The sequence below is a fragment of the Drosophila takahashii genome, chromosome 2R (genome assembly GCF_030179915.1).
Source record: "Drosophila takahashii strain IR98-3 E-12201 chromosome 2R, DtakHiC1v2, whole genome shotgun sequence".
Taxonomy (NCBI): Eukaryota; Metazoa; Arthropoda; class Insecta; order Diptera; family Drosophilidae; genus Drosophila; species Drosophila takahashii.
Window position 1 is genome coordinate 33,073,592 of NC_091679.1, and position 12,657 is coordinate 33,086,248.

A 12,657-nucleotide genomic window follows, 5' to 3' on the forward strand; every position below is an offset into this window, starting at 1 on the left:
ACAGCCATCCCTCAAGCCATCAATCCATCCATTCATCCAGTCATTCATCCACTTCCCACCTTTTCAATTCCACCGCCCACGCAATTGATTGACTTTTGTTTTCGGGGCCTTTTGTCTATTAAATTCCAGGCAGACCAAAATTATCCCAAAGAATCATTATTTTGTTATGGCTGCAAATTTGATAAATATAAACAATATTTAGAGAGCAATTTATGGGTGAATTAAGGAATAACGTTGACCGGAATTCTGGCACAAATATGTATAAAATACGAATATTTATATTTTCTCTGCAAAGAAATGAAGCCATATTTAATACTCATTTTTGGCAGAAGTGAAAAATTTTCGGATGTTTGAAAAGTATTAAAAATGGCTTCGCAATAAATTATATTGGTATTTACAATCTTAACACTTAATTTTAAATTTATAAAGATATTTTTATCAATAGAAAACAATTGTTTTTTTTATTTTTTTTTTAGTTTTTTTATATATTATTTTTTTTTCCTTTATATACCAATTATACCCAAAAACCGAAACATCCAAGAAAGTAAAAGGGAATGGCCTGGCCATCACCATTAATCTGAATGAATATTTTTAAAAATCGTTTATTTTTTTGGTTTAGGTAAACACCACACAAAAATCCATCAATTTTTATGTGATTTGCTACATGAAAGCTAGATTACTCATACGCCACAAAAGCTGGTCGAGAAAAAATGTAGGAAATGGGCGGGAAAGTGCACAAATTAGCAGTGTGCGAGGGCAAGCAGGAAAACTGGGCGGGCTTGGGCGCGATTAAGTTGCTTTATCGTTCTATTAATCATACGCCATGCTGGCCATTCAACAGTTTCTCACTTATCATTTTAAATTATGCTTTAAGCTGCGCGACGGGGATTAAATGTATTCATTATTCAGTAAGTGCACTCACTTACGAGGAGGGAAAAGTAACCGAAAAGAATATTCTGCATTATTCTTTTCGGTTACTTCCCAACGAGCGGGAAAACTTTTCATCGATTGCCCGCGAACTTGTAAATTATCGGAAACTTTGCGACCGCAAAAAATTGAATAATTATGCAAAAGCCCTTCAAGATGCAATGGAAAAGTTGGCACTTTCACCCACACACACACGCGAGCACTCGGTAACTTGCTGTCTGTAAATATTTGAGCAAGAGCCTTGTGGCAGCCACAAGAACATCGGCATTATCAGGGTGAACGGAGAATGGGAAGGGGGACTCCTTCAACGCTGGCATAAATATTTAGGATCCAACATCCTGGCACACGTGCATGTGATGATGAGAAACCAACTAGGGCGCCGGAAAATTCGCATACGAGCTGCCAAATTACACTTTACGCGGATATTACGCATACGACGTGGTGGCAGCGCTTTAAGTTGCACCAATTTTGCAGGATAAATACGTGCGAAGGAAACCCTCTTCACTGAGCATCCTAATTCCTTATTTTCCGAATTTATTCTTATTGAATTAATCCTTCAACTGTTGCTGCTTCGTTCTTACTGCCAATTTTATTTGGCTCTCATGGCATATTAAGTGCCAGCAATTTACCAAAACGAAGCATGCAACCCAAATTGAATGGGGGCGTCAGGGGGCGACAGGGGGCGTGGCACACACGAGGGGGCGTCGGGTGGGCGTGATAATGAGCTGCAGTTTGTTTTGAGTCATGCGCTGGGCGGGGCAAAAAGGAAATTTGCTTCGTCTATCCAAAGTTAACGAAGCAACATTTCATCTGGCTCTGGCGGAATGAAATCAGTGTAGCATTATACCATAAAATCCACTCCTACATCAACTCAATAAGCGAAAAAAGGCAGGGTCTTGAAAATGTCTATGGTAAGCTTTAGCCCTTTGTTGGCCATTGTTAATTTACTTAACCCACTAAGCTAACCTGGCTTTCGCTGGACACTAAAGGATCCTCTTTGAGTGTTTTGTCTGATTTTATATTGCATATTCTTGAAGGGCTTAGTATGGATGTAATATAATGACAATGAATTAGAGAAAAATACAAGAGTAGAATGATACAACATTGCCATTAAGGATGTCCTATAAGTTCCTTACATCATGTCCTGCAGTTGGGCAGACCAACTCAAATTTAAGCCAATAAGTTCAATGTGTCACAATAAAACACATTTTTAGGCCATTACAATCCTACTGCAATTACAAATGTAAAATCAATTCGCAAACTGAAAATGTGAGGGAGTAAAGGAGGAAAAGCGACAGAAAAATGGGTGAAAATAAAGAGGGCATATCCTTTTGACTATGCCAATAGCCTGCAGCAGTCAGGACAAACCAAATGGTTCGTCAGTGCCAAAAACCACAGAAAACATGGTGAGTGGGAAAAACAGTAAAATGCAGCAGAACTGAACAGGGAAATTCCAGCAAAAGTGAAGGAAAAGCGAAAAGGAAAAGCAGAGAAACCAACAAGGGAAATGGATCAATGTCGAATGTCTGCGAAGTTGATGGTAATTTGAGAGAGGCTTATGCTTCCATCTGTAATTGAGATTGAGATTCGAAGAATGTGAAATGAACGGAATCAGCTTAAGAGGTAGACATGATTAAATTATAATACTTTTGTCAGACTACGATTTAATAAAGCTAAAGATAAAGGTGGTGTCTTTTGGATGGGTATATCTTGGAATACAACAAAACAAGAAAGTTACTCTTTCAATGTAATATTTATTAATAACCATATACAAAGATCGTTCTACCGCTAAAGTCGAATAGTTCTTGGAAACCGAAAACATCTCACTTCCTTTAAATCTAAATGACGTTTCCCCAACCACTAAGATTCTTAGTTAGAACTGTATTGTTATTAATACATTTCGAATTTCCCCTTAATTACTTGCAACGAAAAATAGGAACAATTCTTAGAAACTCGATGCAACCGAGATATGCTTGTAATCCATTCATCATTGAATTAACATTTCCCCAAACACTAATTACTGCATTGTAATTAATACACTTCGAAGTTCGAATTATCCCTTCATTATTTGAAATGAAAAATAGAAATGGCATGGTAATTCAATACACTTCCATGGTTTTCCCCTCCTGCAGCCCGTATATATTAACTGATTTCCACGTCGATAAAGCCCCACGGAATGTCCAATGGACAACAAATAGAACACAAACTTCACAAAGAGACATGCGTGTGTATATATATTACATACCCAAAATCCAGTTGGCAAATTGCAACATATTTGCATTCGCCACTTGCAACATTTACGATCGACTAAAGCACTCACTCAATCATCGCTCGGGGACAAAAACAAATACAAACAGCTACCAAAAATACGACAAAATGTTCCGCAGCGCAAAGGGAAAATCCCGCAGAAGGGAAAGCGGGAAAAGTGGGTTAGTGTAGGGGTGAAAGTCATCGATTGCGTGCAGCGTTAAGTGTCAGCCCGCAGCCAATTGCAGATGTCAACACATGCACAGCAAAAAAAAAACAAATGAAACAAAAAGGACTCGCACACAATTTGCGCCTAAAAGATGGCAGACATTTTCACGACTGAGTGAATGACGGAAAATGCTTTGATTTATGCGCGCTTTTCCGGCTGTTCATTGCGTGTCGAACGCGTTCAATTACAAAATGCCAAAACTGTCTGGAAATTTTAAACCAGAGCTGACATCTTCTGCCATTGGATTCATTGCCTCACTGCCTGTCAATCGAATTAATTTATAATTATTACCCATTCCGGCAGATTCCGCACAAAGGCCAACTAATTAAGCAAGGCAATTATCTTAAGCAGCGGCTAAGTAGACGCACGAACCACTTGAAACGCCCATTAGGGGCGTGGCACAGCCACAATCTGTCTAATCCCATCGAGGCTCCAAGGTAATTTGTCCAGATCTCACGATTCGCCTATTACTCAACCCCCTATTCTATCCATACTACGCTATCCCTCGACTTTTCCTACTTGTTTGCACTTTGAATTAATTAAGCTAAATTTGATTTTAGTGATTGTGTTTCCTTTGTCTTTTTTGATTGCAAGATGTTTAATGCAATGTAAACAGAAATAAATAAAGCTTTAGGGCGGCTGCCGCACAATCTGCTTTCTCTTTTGCCCCGCCCACTGTCTCCCTCCCGCACTATGTTATATAATACGCTTTCCCGATAAGACGCCGAGCAGAGTACCATCGACTGGGGGGAGATAATGGAAAAGGTCCTTTCAAAGAAAGTGAATGTTAAGACACTCTTCTGCCGAGAATAATACTTAGGAATTACTAAAATGATTATTTTTAAATTAAATGTAGTTCTGGAAAAGTTAATAACCCCAATTAATTAAAAGCAATTATTTTAAGAATGTTGTTAAAATAATATTTAATCAATTTTATAGGTCTAATTAATCGAGGTATTTCATAAATAAAAATCATTAAATATAATACTTCTCTAATATATTTAAATGGAAAATGAAAAAATCCAACTTCAAATTATTTTATAGTTCAAGTACTCTCAGCGAGGGTAGCAAAAACAAAACCAAAGAATATTAGCAGGCACATTCAAGGGGATTGTACTCGGTCTGAAGAACTGGTGAGATGGTTCTGAAGCCGCCTAGCTGGGGCCACCGAGCGGGTCGCAGGTTGCGGATAGCGAACGACCTCTAGTTTCTGGAGGTTAACTGTGAATAAGCTGGTGGTGGAAGTAAAACCATGGAATCGTGGACGGAAGCCCCAGCAAATAATCAGTCCCGGACAACCAGCGGGTATTCTGCATCGGAGCAGTACCGACGATGCGATTTGTTCAGCCTCATCTAAATAATTGCTCTACACAAACCCTATACCCTACACACTACCTACCCCCTCCCTCTCCCACACAACATCTCACTCCGGGCCGGACTACGGTGTAATTCGGACCGTGCCAAGAGTCAACCTGGCTGGGGGCCCGGATCAAAAACTAGCCCAGTCTTGAACGGTGAGCTCAGGGATATGGCGACCCCCTGTTCTAACTATCGCCTTACCCGGGCATCGCGGATCTCTGCCCGGGTGGACCTTTCCCCTTCTCCGCAACTCGTGGGATTTATTATGGACAAATCAACAAATAACAAAGAAAAACAAGAGACGGGAACTCTCAAAAAACCCACAGAAACGCCGAGCACTGGCTCCAACACTCACACCAGCACGGTCCAGAAAGGGCCGCATCCCAAATTGGGGATGACGGGTGGCAGAAAGCCGGCTGCCGATACGTCCGCCACAGATGCGATAGCACCAACGGCAACGGTAGGCACTGCCAAGGCGATCGGGCCAACCACTGGTGCAATTAAGTACACTTACGCAGAAAGGAGGACTGCCGCTCAGACTCTGCGCTCACATGCGAGAAGCAACATTGCCACACCTTCGCCAGAATGGCTGAAGAAGGTAGAGTGGGCAAAATTGGTGCTTCCCAACTATGGGCAGGATAAGCCCACACAAGAAGGTGCTCAGACGAAGCGGCAACGATCCCTCGAGCTACCCGGACCTGCGGCGAAGAGATCAAAGGTCCAGCCCTCTGTCTCCTTCGCGGAGATCACCAAGGATCGAGTCCTACTCGGTCTTATCGATAAGGGAAACGCAGAAGGACGGATCCCCAGAAACAAGTGGAAAGCAGTGGAGTCCCACCTGTCCATAATATGCCTGCGCATGGTCCGCGAAAACCCATGCTCTCCGCCCTGCTGCATGGACGCGGGATGGTACCAAGGCAGCGTCAAAGTGGTAGCCTGCGATAGTAAGCGGTCGGCTGATCTATACAAACAGGCGGCAAGTAAGCTCGGTGCGGTCTACGAGGGGGCGAATATTGTCGCACTTGACTGGTGCGACGTCCCTAGTAGGCCCCGAGCCCGGATCTGGCTTCCAGCAGCTATGAAGGCCCCGGAGGACATCCTCTACATGCTGCAAGTCTGCAATCCGCACCTCCCTACGAAGGACTGGAGAGTCGTCAAGGTGGAGGAGCACGAAGGAGACGTTAACCAGGCGGTTATGGTCCTGAACAAGGAGTCAGTTGCCCCAATAGAAGCGGCTCGGGGCAAGCTGAACTTCGGTTTTAGCGCAGTGCAGATGAAAATCTACAAGGGCGACTCAAACGCTGCCGGAAGCTCCGCGGGCAATCTTGCCGAACAGGTGCTTGCCGAGGAAGTAGAAGCACCTGGAGGGCCGGAGGACGGCTATTCCACCGATTCCTCGCTCAGCAGGGAAATGCGAGCGTTGGGACCGGCAATCGACGAGGTGGACCTGAGCGACTCGGAGGCCGACGTTACGGTGGTGGAGGTCAAAACTGGGGATGTCGCTAAGACTCCTACAGATAAACCTTCATCACAGTAAAGCAGCGTCCGCTGCCCTATCGCTTCGCCTGGCCAAGGGCGAAGCCGACGTGGTCCTAGTACAGGAACCTTGGGTAGTAGGAGGCAAGGTTGCTGGACTAGGAACGAGAGAGTATAAGCTAATGCTTGACCCCAAAGAAGGTAAAATTCGAACCTGCATTTTGGCCAAAAGGCACCTAAATATATTTCTGCTTCGCAATTACAGCAACGGAGATAACACCTCAGTAAGCCTGGAGCTGCAGCACGGCTCCGTTAGGCTGCTATCGGCCTATATGGCCTTCGAAAAGGAAGACCCCCCAGACGCGCTAGTCAGAGGACTGGCAAGGGAATGCGAAGAGCTCAAGACAGGTTTGGTAATAGGCTGCGACGCCAACGCCCATCACACCCAGTGGGGTTGCCCAAACAACAACGACAGAGGTGAGTCTCTCTTTGACTTTATTCTTAACTCGAACTTATTCTTATGTAATAGGGGAAATGTCCCCACCTTCATAACCAAGGCATGCCAAACGATCATAGATCTAACGTTGGTATCAGATTTACTGGTAAGTGCAGTCACAAACTGGTTCGTCTCAGACGAACACTCCTTCTCTGACCATAGATACATAGAAATAATATTGTCCCTTGATTCACCCATGCCGGTCGGTTTCGCTAATCCTAGACGGGCCGACTGGCACATGTACAAAGAAGTTCTGACGAATATCCTACCCATGATACCGCCAGAAAACATTATAAGCCCACAAGGGCTAGATACAACAGTAGAAACTTTCACAGAAGCATGCAACTCGGCCTTCAAAGTCGCATGCCCCATAGGGAAACCAAGAGGGAAGAAAAAACCCACCTGGTGGACCCAACAACTATCAATCCTCAGATCAAACTGCAGATGCCTGTTTAACAGAGCAAAGGCAGGAAATGAGGACGCAAACTGGCAGCATTACAAGCTAGAACTAGCCTTGTACAAAAAGGCCATTAGAAGAGAAAAACGTACTGCATGGCAAACGTTCTGCTCTGACATAGAGAAAACGACTGATGCTGCAAGGCTCAGGAAAATACTCTCCAAGACAGCCGCGCCCTTAGGCTATCTCCAGAAAGCAGATGGATCCTGGTCAGACTCAAGCGACGAGTCCTTAGACCTACTTCTAGATGCTCACTTCCCAGGTAGCCAAAATATAGGCCAACCCCCAGAAAGAATTGGCGGGGAAGAGATCAATCTAGATCTCCTCATATCAGACCGCAACATTAAATGGGCCATTCAGAGCTTCAAACCATACAAATCACCGGGACCAGACGGAATAACACCGGCACATATCCAACAAGCTGGCCAGCTAGCTATAAATTGGCTTAGTAAAATCTTCCACACCATTCTGGCAGTAGGAGAACTACCAACAGCATGGCGAGAAACGAAAGTGGTCTTCATTCCCAAGGCAGGGAAAGCCACCCACACCACAGCAAAAGATTTCAGGCCAATAAGCCTGACATCATTCCTGTTAAAGAGTTTTGAAAGACTGATTAGCCTACACTTGAGAGCCACCATCGACCCGACACAAATGTCAGAGGCGCAACATGCCTACACCAAAGGTAAGTCAACCGAATCGGCGTTACACGTCGTGGTAAGCAGCATTGAGAAATCACTCAATAATAAGGAATACACACTGATCGCCTTCCTAGATATAGAGGGAGCTTTCAACAACGTGCTTCCCACAGCAATAACAGACTCCCTCACAGAACTAGGGGTGGAGGCCCAACTGGTGAGGCTGATCCATAAACTGCTGATAAGCAGAATGGTTACGGCCGCTCTAGGGACCTCAACCCAGACTAGACTAGTGAACAGAGGCACCCCGCAAGGAGGTGTACTATCGCCCCTCCTGTGGAATATCGCAGTAAATAAACTACTGCGAATTCTAGAAGGAGGGGGCTGCAAAGTAGTAGCATACGCGGATGATGTCGCTATCATCTTTAATGGTAAGTATCCACAAACACTCTGCGATCTCATGACCGCAAAGCTAAAAATATTATCAGACTGGACGATAATAAACGGACTCGGGGTAAATCCCTCAAAAACGGAACTTGTCCTATTTACGAATAAGTACAAGATCCCTCCACTCAACCCACCCATACTAAACAACTGCAATCTCTCTTTTAGCGAACACGCAAGATACCTGGGGTTGGTATTAGAAAAGCGGCTCAATTGGGGCCTAAACAACCAAGAGAGAATCAAAAAAGCAACCATTGCACTTTACTCCTGTAAAAAGGCAATTGGGCTAAGGTGGGGCATGTCCCCTAAAATTGTAAACTGGATCTACTCAGCGGTGGTAAAGCCAATCCTTCTATACGGGGTGGCTCTATGGTGGACCGCTCTACAAAAACAATGCATCTTAACTCCCCTAAACAAAGTACAGCGAATGGCGGCTTTGTGTATCAGTGGAGCCCTTCGAACTACCCCAAACGAAGCGCTGAATGCGATCTTGAACCTCCAGAGCCTGGACTTAGCAGGCATGGAAAGGGCCAAATCGGCAGCTATTCGACTGAGGGATACAGGGCAATGGAAAGCCCAGCTCTACGGTCACGCTAAAATTCTTCAGCATGACAAATCGATACCGTCAAGAACGGATCTATGTAAAACCCGTGAATATAGTCACACACCCTTCGAGGCTCTGATCCCAGGTAGGGAAGAATGGGATCGGGGCCGACCGGGCACAATAGACGCTATCTGCTTATATACAGACGGCTCCAAACTAGACGGACACGTCGGCGGAGGCATATACTCCGAAGAACTAGAGATCAGGCAGTCTTTCAGACTCCCTGACCACTGCAGCGTCTTCCAAGCGGAAGTGCATGCTATAAAAGAAGCACTCGTCTGTATAAGGGACATAAACACCCAAGACAGACACATAAACATATATAGTGATAGTCAGGCGGCTATTAAATCAATCTATTCGACAAGCACCAACTCCCGAACAATAGCAGACTGCCGCATATCTCTCCACGAGATAGCTAGTCAGTCTACTATAAGCCTAATATGGGTCCCGGGTCACCGGGACATCGTAGGCAACTGCATAGCGGACGAGTTAGCCAGGCAAGGCACCATCATGCCTCTCCTTCCAGAAAAGGAGAGTGTCGGTATGCCCATGGCAACTTGCAAGCTAAATATCAAAAACTACTTCATCAAACTAGCCAACACTAGGTGGCAAAATGCACCGCAGTGTCGTATCACCCACCAGACCTGGCCTGGGATAAACAGTAAAAAAACATCGGAATTACTCAAATTTAGTCGCACAGAGTGCGGTATGCTAGTTCGAGTCCTTACAGGCCACTGGCTAGTCGGCACACACGCCGGCAGGCTAAAAGCCCCGTACAATGATTTCTGCAGAAGCTGCAGAGACGAGGAAGAGGAAGAAACGGTGGAGCATCTCCTATGTTTCTGCCCAGCCCTATGCAGACTAAGGCTGAAACACTTAGGAAAACCCTTCATTAGCGATCTAACCGAAATATCGGAGATCAACCTTAAAAGTATAAACTCTTTCGTTAAATCTTCCGGGTGGAAGACATGCTAAGTATCCAAATTTTCTAGGACGAGAGGAAAAATAACAAGAGAGAACGCTATAGTCGAGTGCCTCGACTATTAGATACCCGTTACTCAGCTAAACAACTTAATAGAAATATGCCTTCTTATATGTTTTTCGCCGCTCGATTTTTACCTAGGGATCTCTTTCTAGAAGAGGCTTTCTAGAACTTTCAATTCTGCCTTGCACATCTTCCGTCTCTTTCTAGCGCAGGTAAATGCACTTCTGAAAAACGTATACGAGCAAAAAGAGACAAAATGCGCGCCCCATCTCAAATAATTTGCATTAACATAATGTGAATTAGAGTGACCACAGAAAAAAACGCAGATTTTTTCCAATGCCATTTCCTAGATGGCGCTAGTGTATATTGTATTGCGCCATCTACCGCCAGATATTGGTACTACTGGTCATGAAAGGCGGAAAAGTAGGCGCTGGCCAGGTTTAAGCGTTTATTGGGTTTGTGGGCGTTAGAGTGGGCGTGGCAATTTTTTACTTGGCCAATCGATAGGTATTGACGAAGCGAATACATATCAGTTACTATTTTCATAATAGCTTCAAAACTGTGGGCGTTAGAGGGGGCGTGGCACCTTTTGGAAACAAACTTGCGCTGCGTAGGAGCTCCTAGAATATTCATGCAAAATGCCAATCTTCTAGCTTTTATAGTTTCCGAGATCTCAGCGTTCATACAGACAGACAGACAGACAGACAGACAGACAGACAGACAGACGGACAGACAGACGGACAGACGGACATGGCTAGATCGACTCGGCTAGTGATCCTGATCAAGAATATATATACTTTATGGGGTCGGAAACGCTTCCTTCTAGCTGTTACATACTTTTGCACGAATACAATATACCCTTTTACTCTACGAGTAACGGGTATAAAAATAGACAGGGGACCCCAAATAAGGGAAAGAGATCACACGGTACCACAATGGACCCACAGAGGTCTAAGTGTGTCAGACGTTAGTCTGGCAGCCGTTTCTAACCTAACCTAACCAAGGGGATTGTATTGTCCCTGCATAAAAAGTTCTCCAACGCAATCAAATAAGCGTTCCCAAAATAAAAACTTTTCGAATTTCCTCCAAAAGATAAAGTTATACCATTCCCGAAGAATATGTCAATAAATTAAAAACCACAAAAGGAAAATCCCTCCTCAGAACCTTTCCAACTAAAAAAATCTCCGATTTTTTAGCTCCCTTGCAAATATTTGCTTTTTTCGGGGTGAACGTATGTGTACGGAGCACGATAAATTTTGAAAATTTATTTGAGGCGGCCTGTGGCTGCATTTGAAGTGGTAACCATTACCAATGCCATGATGATTCCCCAGTCTGCTTTGGTGTATACATATTTGCATGGCAAATTTTTCGGATTTCTTTTATTTCGTTTTTACATTTTATTCGGTTAATGTTTTATTCATGCGACCCCACAAAATCCCATTAACAAATTTACACATTTTCAATATTGAAAATGTGCTTTACTTTTTATACCCGTTACTCGTAGAGTAAAAGGGTATATTAGATTCGTTCAAAAGTATGTAACAGGTAGAAGGAAGCGTTTCCGACCCTATAAACTATATATATTCTTGATCAGGATCACTAGCCGAGTCGATCTAGCCATGTCCGTCTGTCCGTCTGTCTGTCCGTCTGTCTGTCTGTCTGTCTGTCTGTCTGTCTGTCTGTCTGTCTGTATGAACGCTGAGATCTCGGAAACTATAAAAGCTAGAAGATTGACATTTTGCATGCAGATTCTAGGAGTTCCTACGCAGCGCAAGTTTGTTTCAAAAGGGTGCCACGCCCCCTCTAACGCCCACAATCGCAAATATACGATTTTAAAAATTTCAATATTTTGGAAAAGTAAAAATGCAGTTTTGTTGTGTTTATCAATACCTATCGAAATGTAGAAGAAATTTTTTAAATCGGACCATTCGTTAAAAAGTTACGGCGGATCAAAATTTTTATCTCCATCTCCTTCGCATTCCATTTAGCTGAGTAACGGGTATCTGATAGTCGGGGCACCCGACTATAGCGTTCTCTCTTGTTGTATAATAAAAACAAACCAGGCTATATAAAAAAACCTGTGGAGCAGAAAAATACTTTCAATTAAGCAATGTAAACAAAGATATTCGGGCGAAAAAACTAAACTTGTGCACATGCTTGAGGCACTTATTTAAAATCTATTTTTGAGTTTTTTGTGGCTGCTGTTCCATGCGCACATTTATTTGGTATTTAATTATTTTAATTGAACAAAATACACAAACACATGATTTCCTTTGTTTTGGATTTCACCCTGTAAGACCAAAGACAGTGCGAGAGCTTCTTAGCCTTCGTCAGTTGAGTGATAAGCGGTGCATTAGTGGGGAAAATTTATGGCCAACTTTCATGAGCCGAGCTGCTAATGCTGGGATTTCACAGAGATTTCTAATGGGATTGCTGTCGCGGTTCCACAGATTGTTTTTCTTTGGTTACAACATCTTGTAATTCAGGAGGTGAAGTGTTAAGTTCACACATTTGTATGTACAAGTCAAGTTGTTCTTGGAATTCTTGGAAACCTGAAATTTAATTCTAAGAAAATAGGACAAGTAAGACAATGGAAACAAAATGTTTTAAAATTCCAAGAGAATAAACAAATATAAATATCATTTTAATCTGTGATAAAAAAATCATTTGACAAATAGTAGAACTGAAATATTTTATTTTAAAATAGAGATGCAGGATTTTATACAGCTGAATATTTTAAAATAAATTATTTCAGTTCTGTTAGCCCATTCAACAAGTACAAATTGAAAACAACACCA